Source organism: Hipposideros armiger, unplaced genomic scaffold (assembly GCF_001890085.2).
Source record: "Hipposideros armiger isolate ML-2016 unplaced genomic scaffold, ASM189008v1 scaffold_46, whole genome shotgun sequence".
In the NCBI taxonomy this organism is placed as follows: Eukaryota; Metazoa; Chordata; class Mammalia; order Chiroptera; family Hipposideridae; genus Hipposideros; species Hipposideros armiger.
The window spans coordinates 4,523,962-4,542,776 of NW_017731396.1; the positions used below are offsets into that span (position 1 = coordinate 4,523,962).

At 50.6% G+C, this 18,815-nt stretch overlaps 1 long non-coding RNA gene across 1 annotated transcript; it reads left to right on the forward strand.

The window, feature by feature from the left end:
• Positions 1 to 14,936: 14,936 nt before the first annotated feature.
• Positions 14,937 to 16,519, forward strand: LOC109381252 (uncharacterized). Its single transcript, XR_002123669.1, has 3 exons — positions 14,937 to 15,023; positions 15,939 to 16,095; positions 16,436 to 16,519. It is a non-coding gene; the product is annotated as an uncharacterized LOC109381252 (long non-coding RNA).
• Positions 16,520 to 18,815: the final 2,296 nt, after the last annotated feature.

Below are 18,815 nucleotides of genomic sequence, written 5' to 3' on the forward strand. Positions count from 1 at the left end.
GGGTCCTAGAGCTCCCCATATGGCTACCAATCATCTGTAAAGATTATTCTACCAGACGTGGGTAAATCTGGTGGAACCAAGTGCAAGGCTATATGTAATTACATGCTAAGTGTTCTAATTACAAACACGCAGTGGGGGAAGGTGGGAGAGACCTAAACAGAGCATTGGAACCCAGACAAGTCACAGCGGAACCAGAGGCTGCACTGTGGTCCCTTCATGAACAAGCTGGCTGGGTGCCATCACAAGGCCACTCTCTACACGAAGTGATATCCAGGCACGGGCCTGGTACTCACACCTTTATGCAGACGTCACCCACATTACAGCAGGGTTGGTGTGTGTGACCAAAATATGGTGGAGCGATGGCAGGTCGCCTTCAAGGTTCGGTCATAAAAGACTGTGGGACTTCAGTCTTGGGCACCCTTTGTCTCTCTTTCTCTCTCTCTCATCTCTCACTCTGAGGTCAGCCCACCACCATGTTGTAAGGACACTCAAGCTGCCCAGTGAAGCCCACATGGCGAGTTACTGAGATATCTGGCCATCAGCAGGTGAGTCACTGAGGCCTGCCCACAAAACCCTGCTTCCTCAGCTGCTCCCAGATGCCTGACCCACATAAACTGTAAGATGAAAAGTGTTTGTTGTTGAAGCTGATAAGTTTGGGGGTAATGTGTTACACAGCCATCGATAGCTAATACACCACCATGGCTGCTGTGTGGCCCAGTACCTGCTCCAGGCCTAGTGTAAAAGAAGCCCCATTAATCGCTGTGATTGAACGCATGGTAGCACAAACCACCCCTCCACTGTAGTTGTATGAGTCAGACATGTTCCTAAGAGGCAACAGGCTAAGTGCAAGAAGCCAGCCCCCAAAGACCACATCCTGTATGATTCCATTTATGTGAAATGTCCAGAATGGGCAAGTCCATGGAGACAGAAAGTAGATTAGTGGTTGCCAGGGCTTGGGGGATTGGGGAGAAATGGGGAGTGACTGCTAAGGGGTACGAGGTTTCTTTGGGGGCTGATGAAATGTTCTAAAATCGACTGTGGAGATGGTCACACAGCTCTGTGCACAGACCAAAAACCACTGAATTGTGCATATTAAATGAATTTTATGGTATGTGACTTCCATCTCAATAAAGCTTATTATATTAAATAAGGAGGAGGAACTCAGGCAAGGTCACAGGTCCTGAGTGGGAGTGGCACCCAGGGAGGCTGTCATCCGCAGGGCTAGGAAAGGCTTTGTGTGCTTGAAGTGGAGGGGATGCCTGGTGTAGGGGGGCTCAACGTTAACCCCGTTCACTCAGCAAAAGGGGGTTCGCATGCTAATCCTTCAGGGGCCCTGCCTGCTCTAAAGCCACCTGGAGCCCAACACGCGGAGCCTGGACATGGCCCTGGCTTCCCATCCTCCATAAACAACTCCACCCACCCATGACTTACACCAGCTCTCACAGGTGGGCTGTCTACCAGCCCAAGCCCAGGCCCTGCACACGGAAGAGGGAGCCACAAAACCACAGGCTGCAACTGTCCCCAAGGACGGCTGGCCTTGTCAATGGGCCATCCTATAGTGGAGAGTCACCAAATGATGCAAAGAAGTCTGTCTTTGCTGAATGCCCCCCAGTGAATTTAGGACAGAGAAAGGGACTTAAATGGCACGGAGTAAACTTGCACATGGATACTTAAGAGGTGGTCAAGACTGAAACGAGAAGCAGCTTCAAAGCAGACTTTGAACAAGTCTCTGGGCAAGGCGTCTTCCAGAGGCCTCAGGGGGTCTGAATCTAGTGTCTCTCTGTGGCCTTTGAGGTCAGCTTTCGAGTCAGAATCTCAATGCAGAGAAGTCAGCAACGGACCCCAACAACCTTTCAGTGCACCCTAATAGAGTTTGGGATGAACCTGGGGGACCCCCAGGAACCCAATGGGATTATATGCTAGAATGTTCTTGCAAACAGGAGCCTTTTCCTTGGGAGAGGGGCCATGATTTTCAGCAGTTTTTCAAAAGGACTTAAAATCTGAAAAAGCTTAGGAAACATTGGATGGTGGGGTTCTAGGGCAGGTGGATAAGTGGGATTCCCAGGCCCAATGCCAACATGGGGGGAAGGTTCCCTCACACCAACAGGCAATTCTCACACCAGCAGGGTGTCCAAGAATTCAACTCAATTTTGATACTATCTACCCAGAAACAGCTTCATATTCCACAGGTTAAGGGTTCAGCCCAGTAAGACTGACCTACACACACACACACACATGCGCGCGCACGCACACACACACATACACACACACTTAGGGTGCTAATAGAGATAGGTCCCCCTTACAGGGTCTTAGCTACTTGGCAGCTTACTCCATTCTCCTGGGGTCCATTCAGAAGCTGGCCACCCACCCAGGCACTCAGCCCCACTCCCCTTCCCCACCTGGCCAGGGGCTTACATGTCCTCCTCTCCTGGTTTCATGAAACCCCAGATCTGTGGACACCCTGTAAGCATTGAGAACAACAGAGAGTACTCTGGACCCCTCATTCCGTCATCCATCGCAGGTCAGTCTGTCCTTGGCAGGTGCTCCTATGCTACCTGCTGCCACTCTCAGAGCAGGTCTCCAGGCTGCTTTGGAACCCCTGGGACCCCTGGGAACCTTTGGGGGTAAGCTGAGACCCTGTTCCAGAACAAGGGCCTCTGGATCGCTTATCAGGCCTGTCTTCGGGGCTGCGGTGGACAGCCTCCATCTCTGAGCACCAGCCACAAGTCAACACTGCTTAGGTGCCTTCTGTCCATTTTCTCATGTAATCATCGCAACGAGCCCCTAAGGCAGGCCTTCTGTTTACAAAAGGGAAGCGTGGGCTTGAGAAGGTTCCAGCCGCACAGCCAGTGAGTGGGGGAGGCAGAGCTGAACGCGGCTGACTCCTGAGCCCTGTTCTGCCCGCTGCACCACACTGCCTCTCCCGGGTCAGTGCAAAGGGACCGGGTTTGGGCCATTAGTCAAGAAGACATCGGAGTCCTGTGGCCCTGATTACGTCACCCACCAGCTCAAGGACCCTTAGGCCGACTTCCCGTAAAAGTTTCAAGAGTTAGGCAAAGAAGCAATTGAGATCTCAGAAGCCGGGCCCTATGGACAGCCTGGGGCCAGGCTGGGCACAGACGCTTCTTCCTCCTGGCCTCTTTCACTGCAGAGGAAGCCAACTTCAACCAGAGACCAAGGACCAGCAAGAACAGGGAAGATGTCCTGGGGACAAAGGGCACAGGTGCGAACAAGGCTGGGAAGCCCCTCTGCACAGCCGACTGACTCACCCCTCTTCCTACCTGGGTTCCAGATTCCCTGCCCTAAGGACACACTTCTTCCTAGCAAACAAGTGGCCACATTTGGAGACAGCACAGGACAGGGTTTGAGAGCAGGCTCTGCCACTGCCTAGCTGGGTCATCCTTAGGTAAGTTACCCAAAAATAAAAATAAATAAATCAATAGAAATTCCGTGCCTCAGTTTCCCCTCCTGTAAAATGGGGATCGCAATAGCACTTATCACAAATGTTGAGTAAACCTGTATCTCGGAAGTACCTGAACATTGCCTCCCACAGAGCGGATGCTACAGACGTGTGTGCTGTTGTCATCATTAGACAGGGAAGCAGCCAACTAGGTTAATGGAGGCGGCAGTTCTGAGGTGGCTGGATAGCAAAGCTTGCTAAGTACAAACGCGCTGACAGGAGCCGCAGGCAAAGGAGCCGGTGTGAAGCGCCTCCCTTCTCAAGCTTGCTGTGCTTATTCTCAGAGTGAGGGGCTGCTGCAGTTTAGGTGGGAGTTGCACGTCGAAGTCGAAGCCCACCTCCGGCCCAGGTTCTGTGATACCTGCGTCTCATCTGACCTCTCATTAGCGGAATGAATTGAGTTCTCATCCCCTCTTCAACCCATCCTAACTGATGGCCTCAGCATGCCGACCACTGGCACCAGGAGGCTACTCCTTGGGGTGCCAGGATGCCAGGCCCCAGTCTCTGCAGGCTAACAAGAGCTGGCTGTGCCTATTCCCCAAATGTGCCCACAGTAGGTGTTCACCTTTGCAATTACACAACATAGTAAGTGGCTAAGTGGATGAAATATGGGTGTGAAAAGAAAGAGCTGTTTTCACGAAAATGAACCAGAATGCTTTCGAAACTCAAGAAGGACAAGTCGCTAAAACAAACTTTCTGTTGAATTAGACTGGGCACGGCAACTGTAAAAGACTAGGGAGAATTATAAAAATTTAGGAGGACTCTACATTGCAATACGCCTTACGTAGGAATGATGTTTTATACATTTTAAGTTAAAATAAAATGTTCAGATTCGAGGTGTGCCATTTTCATATTCTCTACCTAAGCTAAAATTTCATTTAATTTCATTGAATAGTGCTTTATACTATTTTGCCCTAACCCATGTTTTTCAAACTATGGCTGGAGACACTGTGCTATGAGTAGCGGAAGCCACCGAAACATAAACATCTTCCCAGAGCATCCATCTAACTCAAAAGTTAGGGGGAACTATTCCTCATCGTAAAATAAACATGGATTTATCAGAGAATAGAATGTAAAATTATTGTTAGTGTTAAAAATAAAACTTGGAACTTCAAAGCAAGGTCATGGTTGGGGTGGGCTGCAGCAGGCTGGAGTTGTACATCCCATCCTCTGGTTGGAGGAGCGGGTGGGAAAGTTGGAGGAGCACAATGCATGAAGGTCAAGGTCACTGCCAGCCACAGTGTCCCAACCACTTTCCCACAAACCCACAGCACAAGGGCTCCTGAGGTGGCTGCTTCTGGAACAGCCCACCCACTCGTGACCCCGTCTCACTGCTGCAGCGCAGAGGTGACAGGGCCAACTCAGAATCCACTGCCATGGCTAAAGTCACTTGACCAACAATTTTACTGGCGAGCTGCCCTTATCTGCTAGTCCAGGCCAGGTGAGCTAGTCCAGGGGCGGCTCCTAGCTCCCACCAGGGGAAGAAGGGAAACAGCCTGGAAAAGATCTCACCCCTACAGCCCTCAGCTCTTGCTCCCCAAGTTCCCGCAGACCTTGAAGGATTAGAAAAAGATGAAAAAATAAACCTCTGGCTTTGACATATCAGAGAGGAACAGACAGATAACAAAGGACAAAGGGATTCCAATTTTACCTGTAAAACGGGGGTATTTATTGACACATGCTTAATGCATTCCATACAGATCATTCATGGAGGGCGGAATAAGATAATGAATGACTGAATTGTCCCTTACCGTGCCCATCACTTACCACAGGCTTTTCCTTATTGCTAGTCTTCATGACAATCCAGTGAAAGAGGTACTATTCTCCCAATTTTCAGGTGAAAACCTGGAGGCTCAGGGAGGTAAGACAACTCGCCACGATCGCCCACGTGTTAAGTGTCGAAGCCGAGATCGGAGCTCCCATCTAATTCTAAAGCTTTTGCTTTTGAGACTAACGTTAAGCTTTCTTTCTTCTCATTCTCGAACAACTAACTGTGCCTTGCACTGTGCTTCCTGCTGGAAATATGAAGCCACACACATCTTAAGAAAGTACCACGTATTAGATGTGCCGCTTCACCTAAATTAAAAATAGACCACACTCCATCACTGGTTTCCGAATGACAGCAGATGGGCTGTATTATTCAAATATTCCTCACCCCACATAAGAGGGAAAAAAGATTCATGACAGGAGGTGTGGTCTCGCTTATCCCTTCATTGGCTCTGAACACAAGAAACACTTCTGATGGAGTTTTCTGAGATGGACGGGTGAGGGGAAAAGTTGAGGGGGTTTTGGTGTTTCCCCCGCAAGAAGAAATTTCCTGTGAAGCAGTTTGAGACCGAGGTCCTGCTCTTATTAACTGCCCCCCTTGGACACAGCAAAGAGGAAAATGCATACACCGAGGGTGGATAAACACGCTGTAGGGGCAGCCGGTTAGCTCAGCTGGTTAGAGCACAGTGCTCATAACACCAAGGTTGCCAGTTCGAGCCCCACATGGGTCATTGAGATGCGCCCTCCACAACTAGATTGAAATAACTACTTGACTTGGAGCTGATGGGTCCTGAAAACACACACTGTTTCCCGATAAAACAAAAACAAAAAACCACGCTATGTCATTCAAGAGTGTGAGCTCTGAGCAACAGTGGTTCGAGTCCCAGCCCGGGCTGAGCAGCTGCTGAGCTGCCAACAGGTGGCAGGATGGCTCAGCTAAAAAACAAAACAAAACAAAACAAAAAAACCATGCAATGTGCTTGACTTAGGTCTCCCCTCACCTGAGGCTCCCTGAGGCCCACTTGAGAGGGAAGTAGAGGCCACTTTACTTTAAGGGGCTGTCAAAGCAGGCTCCACGGGCAGGAACCCAAGCTGGTGCCAAAGCCCCTGGGGTCCTGCCCCGCTCCTGAAGCACCTGTCTCAGTTCCCCAAACTGCATGAAGGAGTATCTGCATGTCAACGGTGGAGTAGTTACTAAGATGAATTCCAGACTCAACCAAAAGTCCCATTTCCACACTAGGGAGCCTGCAAGACCACAGAGGGACAGGTCCTGGAGAAACGGCCCTCTCGGGACCTCGAGATTCCATACAGTCCACCTCAGCCCCTCTTCACCTGTCAGTGAGGACGCATCACCCAACACAGTTTCGTCTGCTTGTCCCAGGGAGGCTCACACCCATTTCCAGCGAGACAGCCAAGGACAGGGTCCATTTCATCAGAGAGGCACTGCCAGCTCTTTCTAGGATCATCTACCTAATTTATAGCAGAAAACTCAATCCCTGTGCTTAACGTAAATCCCTTTGGCTTAAGTGTAAACCATCTCTCCTTGTTGAAACACGATGAATCCCGGGGATGAATGGAGATTTTGTTCAACTGAATTATGACATTAACAAATTAACAGCTAATATTTACTGAGTATTCACTAGGTGCTAGGTGATGTTCATTATCTAGTTTACCTCATTTAATTCTTAAGATAACTCTAGGAATAGTTCCCATTAGCTTCATTTTACAGAACAGGAAACTGAGGATCAGAGAAGGTAAGGATCCTACTCCAGGTCACATAGCTCGAAAGTGGGGAAGCTGTGGTTTGACTCTGAATCCATCCAATTGCAGAGTTCAAGGGTTTCACTGCTGCATTTCACTGCAGCAAACCTCACGCCATCCATAACAGCAAACAAAAAGAAAGCAATTCAACCTCATTCACAATAAAAGAAACAAACTTAAGAGGATTATCTTTTAGACCTACTAGCAAAACTTTTTTTTTTTTCAATGTTATTCAGTGTTGGCAAGAGTGTTGTGAAACTATTATATACCATCAGGAGGAATTGGTCCAATCTCTCGGAAAACCACTTAGCTCTAAGAGCTATAAATATGTTCAACGCCTTTGATGCAATCCTTCTTGAATATGAAAAAAGTCATATGCCTGAAAATGTCAATCGCAGTGTTTTGAGAGTGGGGTGTGTGTGTGTGTATAAGTAAATTAAATGTCTCACAATTGGGAATGGTTAAGAAAATGATGGTGTCCTGCTTCAGGACACTTATGCTGACACTGAAAAAGATGGCCAGGTTATGAAGCAATGTGGAAACATGCTAATGAGCCCATGTTAAATGAAAAAAGCAAATTACATGACGGGGACTAAGAAGTACAAACAGTTATAGAAACAGTCATGGGAATGTAAAGTAGAGCATAGACAATACCATCAATAATACTGTAATGACTGTATGGTGTCAGATGGGAACTAGACTGACTTATCAAGATCACTTCGTAAGGTATATAAATGTCTAATCACTGTTGTACACCTGAAACTAATACAACATTGTATGTCAATGGTAATTTAAAAATAAATGAAAAAAAGCAAATTACAAAAGTATATGACTTGCTCTTCAAAAAATTAAACATAGAAGGGGTGGCCGGGTGGCTCCGTTGGTTAGAACACAAGCTCTCAGTTGGTTAGAGAGCGAGCTCTGAGCAACAGGGTTGCCTGGTTCGATTCCCATGAGGCCAGTGAGCTGCGACCTCCACAACTAGATTGAAAACAACGACTTGAGCTGAGATGCCCCTGAGCTGCCAGTGGGCGGCCAGATGGCTCAGTTGGTTAGAGCGTGTGCCTTTAACAACAAGGTTGCCGGTTCAAATCCTGCATAGGATGGTGGGCTGAGCCCCCACAACTAGATTGAAAACGGCAACTGGACTTGGAGCTGAGTTGCGCCCTCCACAACCAAGACTGAAGGACAACAACTTGACTTGGAGCTGATGGGTCCTGGGAAAAACACACTGTTTCCCAATAAAGTTTAAAAAAAAAGTATTTAAAAAAAAATTAAACATAAAACCACCATATAATTCAGCAACCCCACTTCTGAGTATGTATGCTAAAGAATTCAAAGCAAAGACAAAAATAGATATTTCTACACCCATGTTCATAGCAGCAATATTCCCAAGAGCCCAAAAGGGGAAACAACCCAAGCGTCCACTGATGGAGGAATGCATAAACCAAATGTGAGCTATTTATACAATGGAATACTACTCAGCCTTAAAAAGGAAGGAAATTCTGACACCTGCTATAACATGGATGAACCTTGAAGGTATTAGCTGAATGAAATAAACCTGTCACAAAAGGACAAATACTGTACGATTCCCCTTACATAAGGACCGAGACTAGTCAAATTCATAGACTCAGAAAGTAGAATGGTGGTTGCTAGGGGCTGTGGGGAGAGGGGAGTGGAGAGTTAGTGTTTAATGGGTAAAGAGTTTCAATTTTGCACAATGAAAACGTACCAGAGATGGATGGTGGTGATGGTTGCACAACAATGTGAATATATAAATGACACAGAACTATATACGTAAAAATCATCAATTTTGTTATGTATATTTTACCTTCTAGGTACAAGTAAATTCAAAATGAATGAAAACACTACCAAATGGAAAAGATACCTAAATTGGCAGTGGCTCTGTTGGGATAGTGGGATAATAATAAATTACTTACAAACACACCCACTACATCCCAGCTCTTTTATAGACATTGTGTGTTACGCTGTGTGCCTGGCACATGACACGTATTCCTATTCCAGCGTTATAGCTAGGGATTCTGAAGCTCAGAAGGGTGAAGTGATTGCCCAAAGGTCACTCAGCAGATAAAAAAATGGTTGAGATCTAAACCCAGTCTGGCTGACTCCAAAGATAATACTTTTTCTTCCATGTGGCAAGCCCCTCATCTCCGCTTCTGCACCCCACCCAGCCCCACCCAACCTATACATAAATGACTTTTCAAAGTTTCAATAGCAGGGATATGATCTTGTTTCCCCATTGATAAGAAAGCACTTTTCCCAGAGTTCATAGGAATGCCCTCCCCAACCCCCCAAAAAGCAATGCCCGCTCTCTGGGAGAAAGGGTGGGCAGGAGAGTGGTCCTGCCCCTCCAAGTAGCAATGGAGCGCCCTCTCCTATTGCATACCCACATTCTCATCCTCCACCTCCTATAAGCTCCAATAACTGGGGGAGCACCCCACATTCCATGCAGCACCTCAAGCCCCGTTCCAGCAGCCCCTTCCCACAACTCTGGTCCCTGGAGGAGGACATGAGGACCCAGCAGCAAAACCGAGCCCTGCTCCCACCTCTCCCAGGACCTGCTCAACAGAGGAAACTCCAAAATGTGAAGGGCTGTCTGGCCCCAGACAGAGCAGGGGAGCCTGGGTGGGAGGGGCCCTGAGCAGAGAAGAGGCAGTCCTTGAAGTGAGAGAAAGAGGGGTCAGGAGAGGAGAGAGACAAGGAAGAGGGTGAACAGTTCTCTGCAGGCAGGGGGCTGTCCGCAGGCAGTTACTTGGGTTCCTTCCAAGGCCCAGAAATTTTCTTTTCTGCTACTGGGACACCGGGGAGCAGGGAGGCTGCTATTAGGAGAGCTGATAGCTCCCCTACTAAGGTGTCGGCCAGTTTACCAAGCTGGGGAAAAGGACGCAGGAGGGAGGAGAGGGGGGCTAGAGATGATGGGACAGCAGAGACCTCGGGGGAGTCTGAAATCCTTGCCTAAAGTGACCCTGGAGAAGCAGCACACAGGGCCCAAAGGCGGGGAACATTTGGATCGCTGCAAAGAGGACTGTGCCAAACACCTTCTCCAGAAAATACCAAAAGAAATACACGCCAGTGCATCTGTAGTGGGCTGAATGGTGGCTCCCAAAAAGATATGTCCAAGTCTTCACCCCCCAGAACCTGTGAATTGTTTGGAAAGATAACTGTGGGGACAGGTTTTTGCAGATGTAATTAAGGGAAGGATCTTGAGATGAGTCCATCTTAGACTGTCCAGGTGGACCCTAAATACAATGACAAGTGTCCTTACAAGAGACAGAAGATGAGAGACACAGACAGAGGGGAAGGCCGTGTGCCTGGGGTGGTGCTGCCACAGGTCAAGGGACGCCTGGAGCCACCAGTGGCTGGAAGAGGCTAGGAGGGACCCTGCCCTAAGCCACGGGAAGGAACAGGGTCCTGCTCACACCTTGATTTTGAACTTCTGGCCTCCAGAACTATGAGAGATTACATTTCTGTTGTTTCAAGACACAAAATTTATGGCAATTTGTTACAGCAGCCACAAGAAAGGAATACAGCATCCCTCCAGGACAGAAAATCCCAACTCAGGCAGCTTGCTTGCTTTCTGCGGCATCCCCCCCTCCCCCACTCCACCACCCGCTCCAGCCACTCTTGGCATTTTGTCTGAGTGGAAAGCAATTTCTTCCAAAGTGAGTGAAACAGAAGCTGACAGAAATACCACTTTAGAAACGCCACACCCATTACTCCAATCACTCTTCCTCTGGGCTCAGAGAGTAGGCGGCCTTGGAAAGCACCCATTTCTAGAAGCACTGACCTTCCCCTGAGGGGTGAAGTTATCACTTCTGGGGAGGCAGTGGAGGGTTCTCATACTTATCCAGCAGGTGTCCCTGGAGGGGGAGCTGTCACAGCCCAACCTCAAGCCCCAGGAAGTGTGTGGCCCTCAGGGAGGGGAGAGTGGCCAGAGTTTGGGACAACCCACAGAAAGTCACAGTGTTTGTCTGCAAGGAAAGAGTGAGGAGGGAGGTTCCCAGGTTTTAAATTATTTTTTCCATCTTGAAACTGGCAGCATTTCTGATATGATTGCGGGGGATTTCCACCAACCAAATTAAAGAAAATTACGTTTTAACATTAACTGCAAGGAGAGAGAGGAGGAGTTTTGCAACCTTTGTCACTTATGAAACCCTGGCACAGGCACAAAGATGACAACGTTTCTCTCCCTCCCAAACAAGGCAGGGTCCTGCCATCCTCCAGCTGGAGGTCAATGACCACACAAGTCCTTCTGTCATGGGACAGGAACACAGTGGCACTCCCCACCCTCCAGGAGCATTTCCCTCTGGACCTGTCCTTCCAGCAGCTTTGCTGGTAAACCTGTTTGTCCCCTGGGGAGTGGCCAAGAGAGCTTTTCTAAGGAACCGCGGTGAGGAAGCTTTTGGTGGGGCCCCAAGCCCCATCAGACCCACAGAAGCAGCTGGCCTCTGGGAGGGAGGGAACTGCTCTCTAAACAAAGATGGTTTTGAAAAATAAGCCAGTCAAAGGGGAATTGCTTCATAAGTTGCACATTCACTTCTCCCTTTAACTATGCAATTGAAGAAAAACAAGGTAAAGCAGGAACTGACCCCTCACTCCCCCCCTATTCACACCCCCACAAACTCCCTCAACACAAGTGTGGGCACAGATGCTAACCAGGTCAGAGGCTGGTCTCTAGTTCTGTGTGGATTGTCTGTGTCCTGGAAGGCCCTCAGGGGCTGGTACCCCCCAGTCTGTCTGCCTTGTTCTCATCACAGCCTCTGGCTCCCAGTGGTATCTCTGTAAACACTTGTTAAACATAGTAAAGCAAGAGAAAAGATGGAGCCCACAGCACCAGGCAAAGACATGCTTTACGCGCCTGCCCTGGGCATAGACTGAGGCTGCAGAAATGCAGCTTGTCCCGCTGGAAGGGGACATCAGCATGCCAAGGAGCACCTCTGAGGCACTTGCCCTAATTCCAGAAACATCTATATTCTCAGAGTGGCCAGTGCTGTTTCTAAACGTGGGCGTAGGAGGTAGGGGGAGTGGGACTCGGCACTAACTGCCAACCAGGTTTTTTAAGAGCGTCCCACCCCTGCTCCCCAGGCGTTTTTCATTACTTGGGAAAGCTTATGAAAGCACCAAAAGGGAATCAACCTTGGGATGCTCTAGGCAGGGTTCTCCGGAGCCAGGATGGATGGAACCCTGAACTGGAGAAATCAAACCATAGCAGGACTTGGAAATGCCAAGGGGTTGGAGATTTCTGCTCTAGAGAGGGCAGAAGAGAAAGGTCTGTTTCTGTCTCCTTGGGTTTGGTCCCAGCTTCCTAAATCACAAGAATCTTCATCCCCGCTTAGTGCATCCATCAAACCTGGTGGTTAATGGCAGTGGAGGGTTTACACAGGAGTATCAAGGTGGGTGCATTAGAGGCTGCATCTCTGAAAGGACACCCCAAGTCTCCCCATGCTCACACACAGAGAGCGATTTAGAAATATTCTCCTTCATCTGCGGGCAACAAGACCATCCAGGTGATTAACGCCTTGGCCTCTGCGCCAGCTGGGATTTTGGGGAGCTGCTTGTAAGCTATGTAGGTGGGCAAATTAGTTCACTTTTCTGCCCCCTAGTTTTCTCCATTGGAAACTGGAGACCACATCATTCATCTCCTACGGCTGTTTGAGAACACATATGTAAAAACGATCAACTCTTTGGGTGGGTGGAGTCTCTATGGCACCCTTCACTTGACAGGAACCCCACGGTACTGTCAGGCACTCCAGCGGTGTCCAGCTCTTCTAGAAGTGAGCAGTGGGATCAACCCTCGGTTCCAAGTTCCCTTTGGAGCAGTGAACCTTCCCCTTGAAGACTCCAGAGAGAGGATCCCTCCCTCCCGGCGCGCGCCCACCCGCCCCACACACAGGCGTGACTGTGCGGGGCATCTGAGGGTGGGGTCCGGTGGGGCTTCTGTAGCAGCCCAGGTGAAGACCCACTTGAGAGAATGATGGGGTTCGAGACCAGCAGGTTTCTTCTCCTTCCAGGGGACACCTGAACGAAGTGAATGCTGCCTACTCATCCGAGGCTCCCGAGCTCTCCATCCGAAAACTGGGCAGATCCCTAGGGTGCCACGCCAGGACCCACCCCCGACCCCGGAAATCCCATTCCCCACCCTCTTCCCCTCCCGGAGCGCGCCTTTCAAAGCCTCCCAGCAGCCCTTTCTCCGCTCTCCGGACCTCAGTCGCCCCACCAGGGCAGGGCGCAGCCAGGACGCACTGACCCCTATCCTGGTCTCCACGAAAGGTTTCCCGGTTCCCCTCTCCTCGATTTCAAAAAGGAGGTGCAGAGGAGGAAACCTAAATAAAAACAGGAAACTCTATTTTATTTTTTTAAAGGCCTCATTCAGGCTGAATTCCGGGTAAGAGTATTAAAAAGAAGAAGAGAAAGAGTCCGGAAATGCAAAGCTGGAGGCGGTTTTGCCGCGGTAACCAGGGCTCCGCCGCAGATCCGGGAGCTGATCTCGGCGCGGCTGCAGTCAACACGCGGCGAGCAGCGCCGGCGTCCCGAGTCCCCGCGGGGCGGGCGGGAGAGGGACTCGGTCGCACGTCCACGCGCCCGGACCCAGAGCCCCGCACACTTCGACCCCGGCCCCTCTCCAGCCAGGGTTGCCACTCGCCAGGGTTAGGGAGGGCTTGCAGGGGCAGGGCGCCGGGATAGTGTGCGCACATCTCCCCGCGCCCAGAGGAAGCCTGGAGGGCGGCCCCGCTAGTAGGAGTGCAGCCTGCGCCCCGTCGCGCGGCCTGGGCGCCCGGCGTCCGGCTCGCCTGCGCTTGGGGCAGAGCGCGCTCGGCTGGCTGAGCGCTTCCCATCCCCAGCGCCTCGGAGGGTACACGCGAGGCGGCCCCTCTGCTGGGAGCGCAGCCCGGACCCCGCCACCGGGCCGAGGAGCTTCCCCATCCGGCTCCGCAGGGCATTCAGTACAGGCGCCGGGGAGCTGTTTGCGCCCCTCTCGCAGGGCGCACCGGGGGCGTCCCCGGCCCCCGAGCTCAGCCTTGGTTCAGGTCCGGACGGCCCGCCTGGGGGGCGCCCCTTGCTGGGCTCTCTAGACGCGGGGAGGCGCACGGGGTCAGGGCGCACCCGTTGTGCACGCTGGAAGACCCCTGAGAGCTGGCCCCATGGCTCCGCGAGGCCTCTCTGAAGCCCTTGGCCCTGGTCCTCTCCCCCACGTCCCCAGAAGCAACTAGCGAGGAGCGCTTACCGGTCTTGGAGCGGCTGGCAGGGGCTGGGCTCACTTGGCCCCGTGGCCGCCTGGAGCAAAGGCGCTGGATGCGAGTGAGCCTCGAGGGTGGGAGGCGGGGCGCCCCTACTGCGCCCCGCCTGCTGACAGCCCGCACACTCCACTTCCCACTTTGTTTCCTTTTTACTTACAACAGGAAAAACAACAGGTCCTCCAGCCCTCTCCTCTGCTCCCCCGCCCTCCTCCCCAAACCCCCACCCCGTCTGCAGCAGGAGGGGCATCACCCCAGGTGCCTCTGGAAGCTGCACCCTGCCTTTCTTCAAAACAAGTTTTCTTTTTATACAAAGGAAAACAACCAAATAAAGATCCTAGGAGTCCATAAAGCCCCCCAGGCCTTCCTACATTCACACACCCCAAAAAAACGTCAACAGCCAGCAGCAAGAGAACAGCCAGGGGTGAGTGGGTGTAAGGGAAGGTAAGCGAGGCTGCGAGCCGGCTAGGTGCTCCACTTCCAAACAGGCTCAACCCTGGGGAAAGCGGTGGCCTCCAAGTTTTTGTGAATCGAGAGCATGGGGGTGGGGGGCTAGCCACCTCCCCAGATTACAGTAGTAACTTCGAATCCCTCTAGGATATGGTGAGGGATGAGCCAGTCGACTGCTTACTCAGGATGTAAGCATGTCTAAACCTGTACAGACTATTTTATAAGAGTTTGACCCAAACGGAAGAAGACGTATGCTGGGAGCAGGATCTCAAATGCTCCGGAGAACAATTTTGCAGTTTCTTTTATGCGTTTGAGATTAAAGAGGGAAGGTAAGGAAGATGACATGGCGGTGAAAGACAGCAAGACTGGGACGGGGTTACAGGAGAGTTAAGGTTACCTGTGCTCTTGAGGGTGGTCAGGTATTAGAAGGAAGGGTCTTGAAAGGGAGCATCTCAAAGGTGTGTTAACCTAGAGACACAGACACAACGGACAGGGCTGGCTTAAGACAAAGATAAGCCTTTTAGTAAAGCATTATATGTCTGGGGTGTGACTACCCACGGTGACCCACCCAGTTGGGAATTTGTGATCAGATCAACTGTGAGGTTACTTTCCATAGGACCTACCCCCTCACCCCCCACCCACCCCTGCCCCCGCCTTTTTTTTTGGTCTACAAGTCAAACAATGGCTTAAAGGACCCTCCCCAGCCTGGTCTGGGAGGTAAAGCAGCTGTTTTGTTCCCTTGGATGGATGAGGAGACTGAGGCTTAGAGAGAGGCTCTTTCTACCCAAAACTGGCCTCCCAGGACTGGCTTGGGCCCTGTGCTGGCTGCAGCAAGGAGAGGAGTAGAGACTCTTCTATTTTTTGGTGTTGTTTTTTTTTTTCTTTTGCCAGGAAAAGGGAGAGAACTTGGGCAAGGTGAGTGGGTCTCTAACTAGACCCAGCTTCTAAGATCTAAGCTCTCAACTGGACACCTGCAGAGGAGTCAGCAGGCCCCTTCCGGGAAGAATGTTGGGTCTGCCCCTGGGAGTGTACCTTAACAGCCTTCCCAAGAACATCTGAGGCTAGCAACCTTACCCTGACCCCAGACCTGGATCACTGGGCCTCCACAGAGGCCTCCAGGCCCCTCCAGGGAGATCCTGCCAAAAGCCAGAAGAGAAACGGACATTTCAGAAAGAAAATCTCATGGCAGAGTAAGCGTCCTTCCCTGGGGTTTCCTAACACCTGTCCTAACCCTGTTTTGCCAGGTTGCAATTTAAACACTAGCCCCTGGTTTTCAGAGTTAGTTGTAAGAAACGGTCAGATGAGGAATGCTTTTGCATCATCCAAAAGAACTCTTCACGGAATATGTCTTTGCTGACAGCCATTCAAATCACACTTTGCAACATGCAGCAACTCGACAAGGTAAATCTTATCATCCCTGCTTTACGGATAAGGAAACGGAGGCTCAGGAAGGTTGAATCCTTTTGGGGAGGGGGACACACTGTAAGTAAGTGTCTAACTGCTTCCAGATCCTCACTGCTTTGACAGTTTTGCTTTCCTGAAAACTTGGGGCACTTCCTTTTTGAAATCACACCGTAGGACAGCCCCCTGGGCCTGGGGGAACCAGGAAATTCAGGCTAACTGTAATGTCAAGTACAGTCATCATTCTCCCCCAAGTTCCTGATAGATTTGCCTCTGCCTTCCTCTACGGTTTCTGATCTCTCTCACTTTATTTTTAACTGTTGTCATGTGTGTTGTGGAGGAAGCTACTTCAAGTTCCTTTTGAACTGTGAATGAAATGGACCAGTCACAATGGAGAAGTTCCAGCCATCCTAGAAGAAACGTGACACCTTAGCTGGAAGGAGTCCCCGCGTATTACTCACGTGAGGCCCTGACTGGGGAATCCTTTGGCCCCATTTTATGGAAGGAAAGGCGGTCTTGTTATTAAAGGGGGGAGTTGTTTGGTAACAGGCTCACATGGACAGAAAGCAGGCTGCAGACCTGTCAGAGGCGGGCATGGCCCGCCGGCATTTCCTTCTGTCTTGGCCACTCTCTCCTGCAGAACCTCCCCTCCAAAAGCCTCCAGAGTTTCTCGCAAATGCAGTAAGCCACTCTGCTTTGTTCAACCTTGAGCGGCTTCACCACCAACACCCACGCATGCCCACAAGCAGGGTTATCTCAGGGCAGCCAGAGCCAAGCTGAGAACCCGGGCACAGGGGTGCAAGTGTGCGAAGCCCACTTCCTCAGCCCTTCCACGAAGGGCTCCAGACACCTGCTTTCATACCCTGCCCTGGCAGGAAGCCCACTTTGCTGCGGGTCTTTTCCTTCCAGGCAGGACAAAAACTATCCAGCTCAAACCCTTGTCCTTTTGCCTTGCCCAGAAAATGTGTAGTGAAGCTTAGCAGTTAGGAGTACATTTCCTGGGGCCAAACTGCCCAGCACTGCCACTGTGGGGCTGTGTCACCTCAGGCGTGTGACTTAACCTCTCTGTGCCTCCATTTCCTCATCTGAAAAACAGAGACGCTAATAATGGCATTCGACTTTTAGAATTGTTTCTAGGATTAAACCAATTAACACACACGAAGTGCTGATAACAGTACTGACACCAAGTGAACCCCCAGAAAATGTTAGTTATTGAGTTATTATTCTAGAACAGAGTCTTTTGTGCTTTGCAGGACTGGTTGCTTCTGCTCTAGAACAGTATTTTTCAATAGCAGCAACAGCAGGTTGTGACATATTAACACATCGGTGTCCTGGAAATCCATTCAGCAGGTCAAGTTTATAAAAATGAAACACAATAGGAAATATCCAGTTATATTCTGCGTAGCAAGAGTGGGAATAACTTCCTGAGGTTTTTGTCCCATTCCTAGGTATGTGTGAGTGTGCAGTAAGTCCAGACGTAAAATGCATTTCTTACTGCAGGTCCCAGTCAACCCAAGTAGAAAACTGCTGCCCTGGATAACATAATGGAGGTGACGATAAAAAGGTGGCATGGACGGTTAGAGACGACTGGAGAAGTCTGACCTGTCAGGATACAAAGTCCCCGTTAAAAAAATAGCAGTTGACTTTTAAGCAAATCCTCTAATGATCTTCCTAGTCCACGGTGTGGGGGAATTGTGGAAAAGGAATGGTAGGGAGTGGTGAGGCTTGGGGTAGGGGAGCAGCCCGGGTTGGTGCCACGAGGCTGGATCCAACCTCATGCCTCCATACACCGGGTTGACCCAGGCTTCACAACACTGACTTGTTTGGCAAGCTGTGCCTGCTACAGCTCTGGACTCGGGTATACAGCACTGTACAAGCCAAAGACCTGCCCTCCTGTAGCTTATACTCCTGTGGGAAGAGAAACTATGAAGAATGGAAACAAGATACAGTAGTGTCATGAGGTAGTAAGCACAGCAAAGAAACACAAGGCAGGTTAAAAGGGGAGAGAGAGATGGGGGAGGGGAAGGCCTCTCCGAGGTCAAGACATTTGAGCAGAGCGATGATCTGAATGAGGTGAGGGAGGAATCCTGCCCGTGTCTGAGGGAAGAGCATCCCAGGCAGAAGGAACAGCCTGTGCAAAGGCGCTGAGCAGTAGCATGTTGGAGGCCCAGCAAGGAGACCAGAGAGGCCGGAAACTCAAGGAGGAAGATCTGGGGAGGGGGCAGCTGGGGATTTGGGATTTGGCTGAAAGAGTGATGAGAAGAAGAAAAAGGGTTCTCACCTGAGAGAGGGAGTATTGCGCTGTGATTTACATATTAAAAGGTGGACAACAGGGGGGCTGACCCAGTGGCACCATGGTTAAAAACTGGCTTGGGACGCCAGAGGGCCCCGGTTCGGATCCCACATATGAGGGCCAGTGACACTGCCCTGTACAGCTAAGATGGTGAACAACAGCTCAACCTGGAGCTGGGCTGCCATGAGTCGCCGGCGACAGCGTAGGCTGCAGCCCCTGTGGCAGTGGGTTGCCATGGGCTACCATGTGTAGCCAGCAGCCAGCATGAGCGGCCAGCAGCCGCCGTGAGCGGCTGTCCAGAAGCCGGTGACTGATGTGCCTCACTCAGGAAGAGCGCAATGATGGTGCCAACTTGGGCCAGTGAAGCAACGTCCTCCACAACTAGACTGAAGAACAAAACGACAGCAACTTGTCTGTTCCCCTTCCC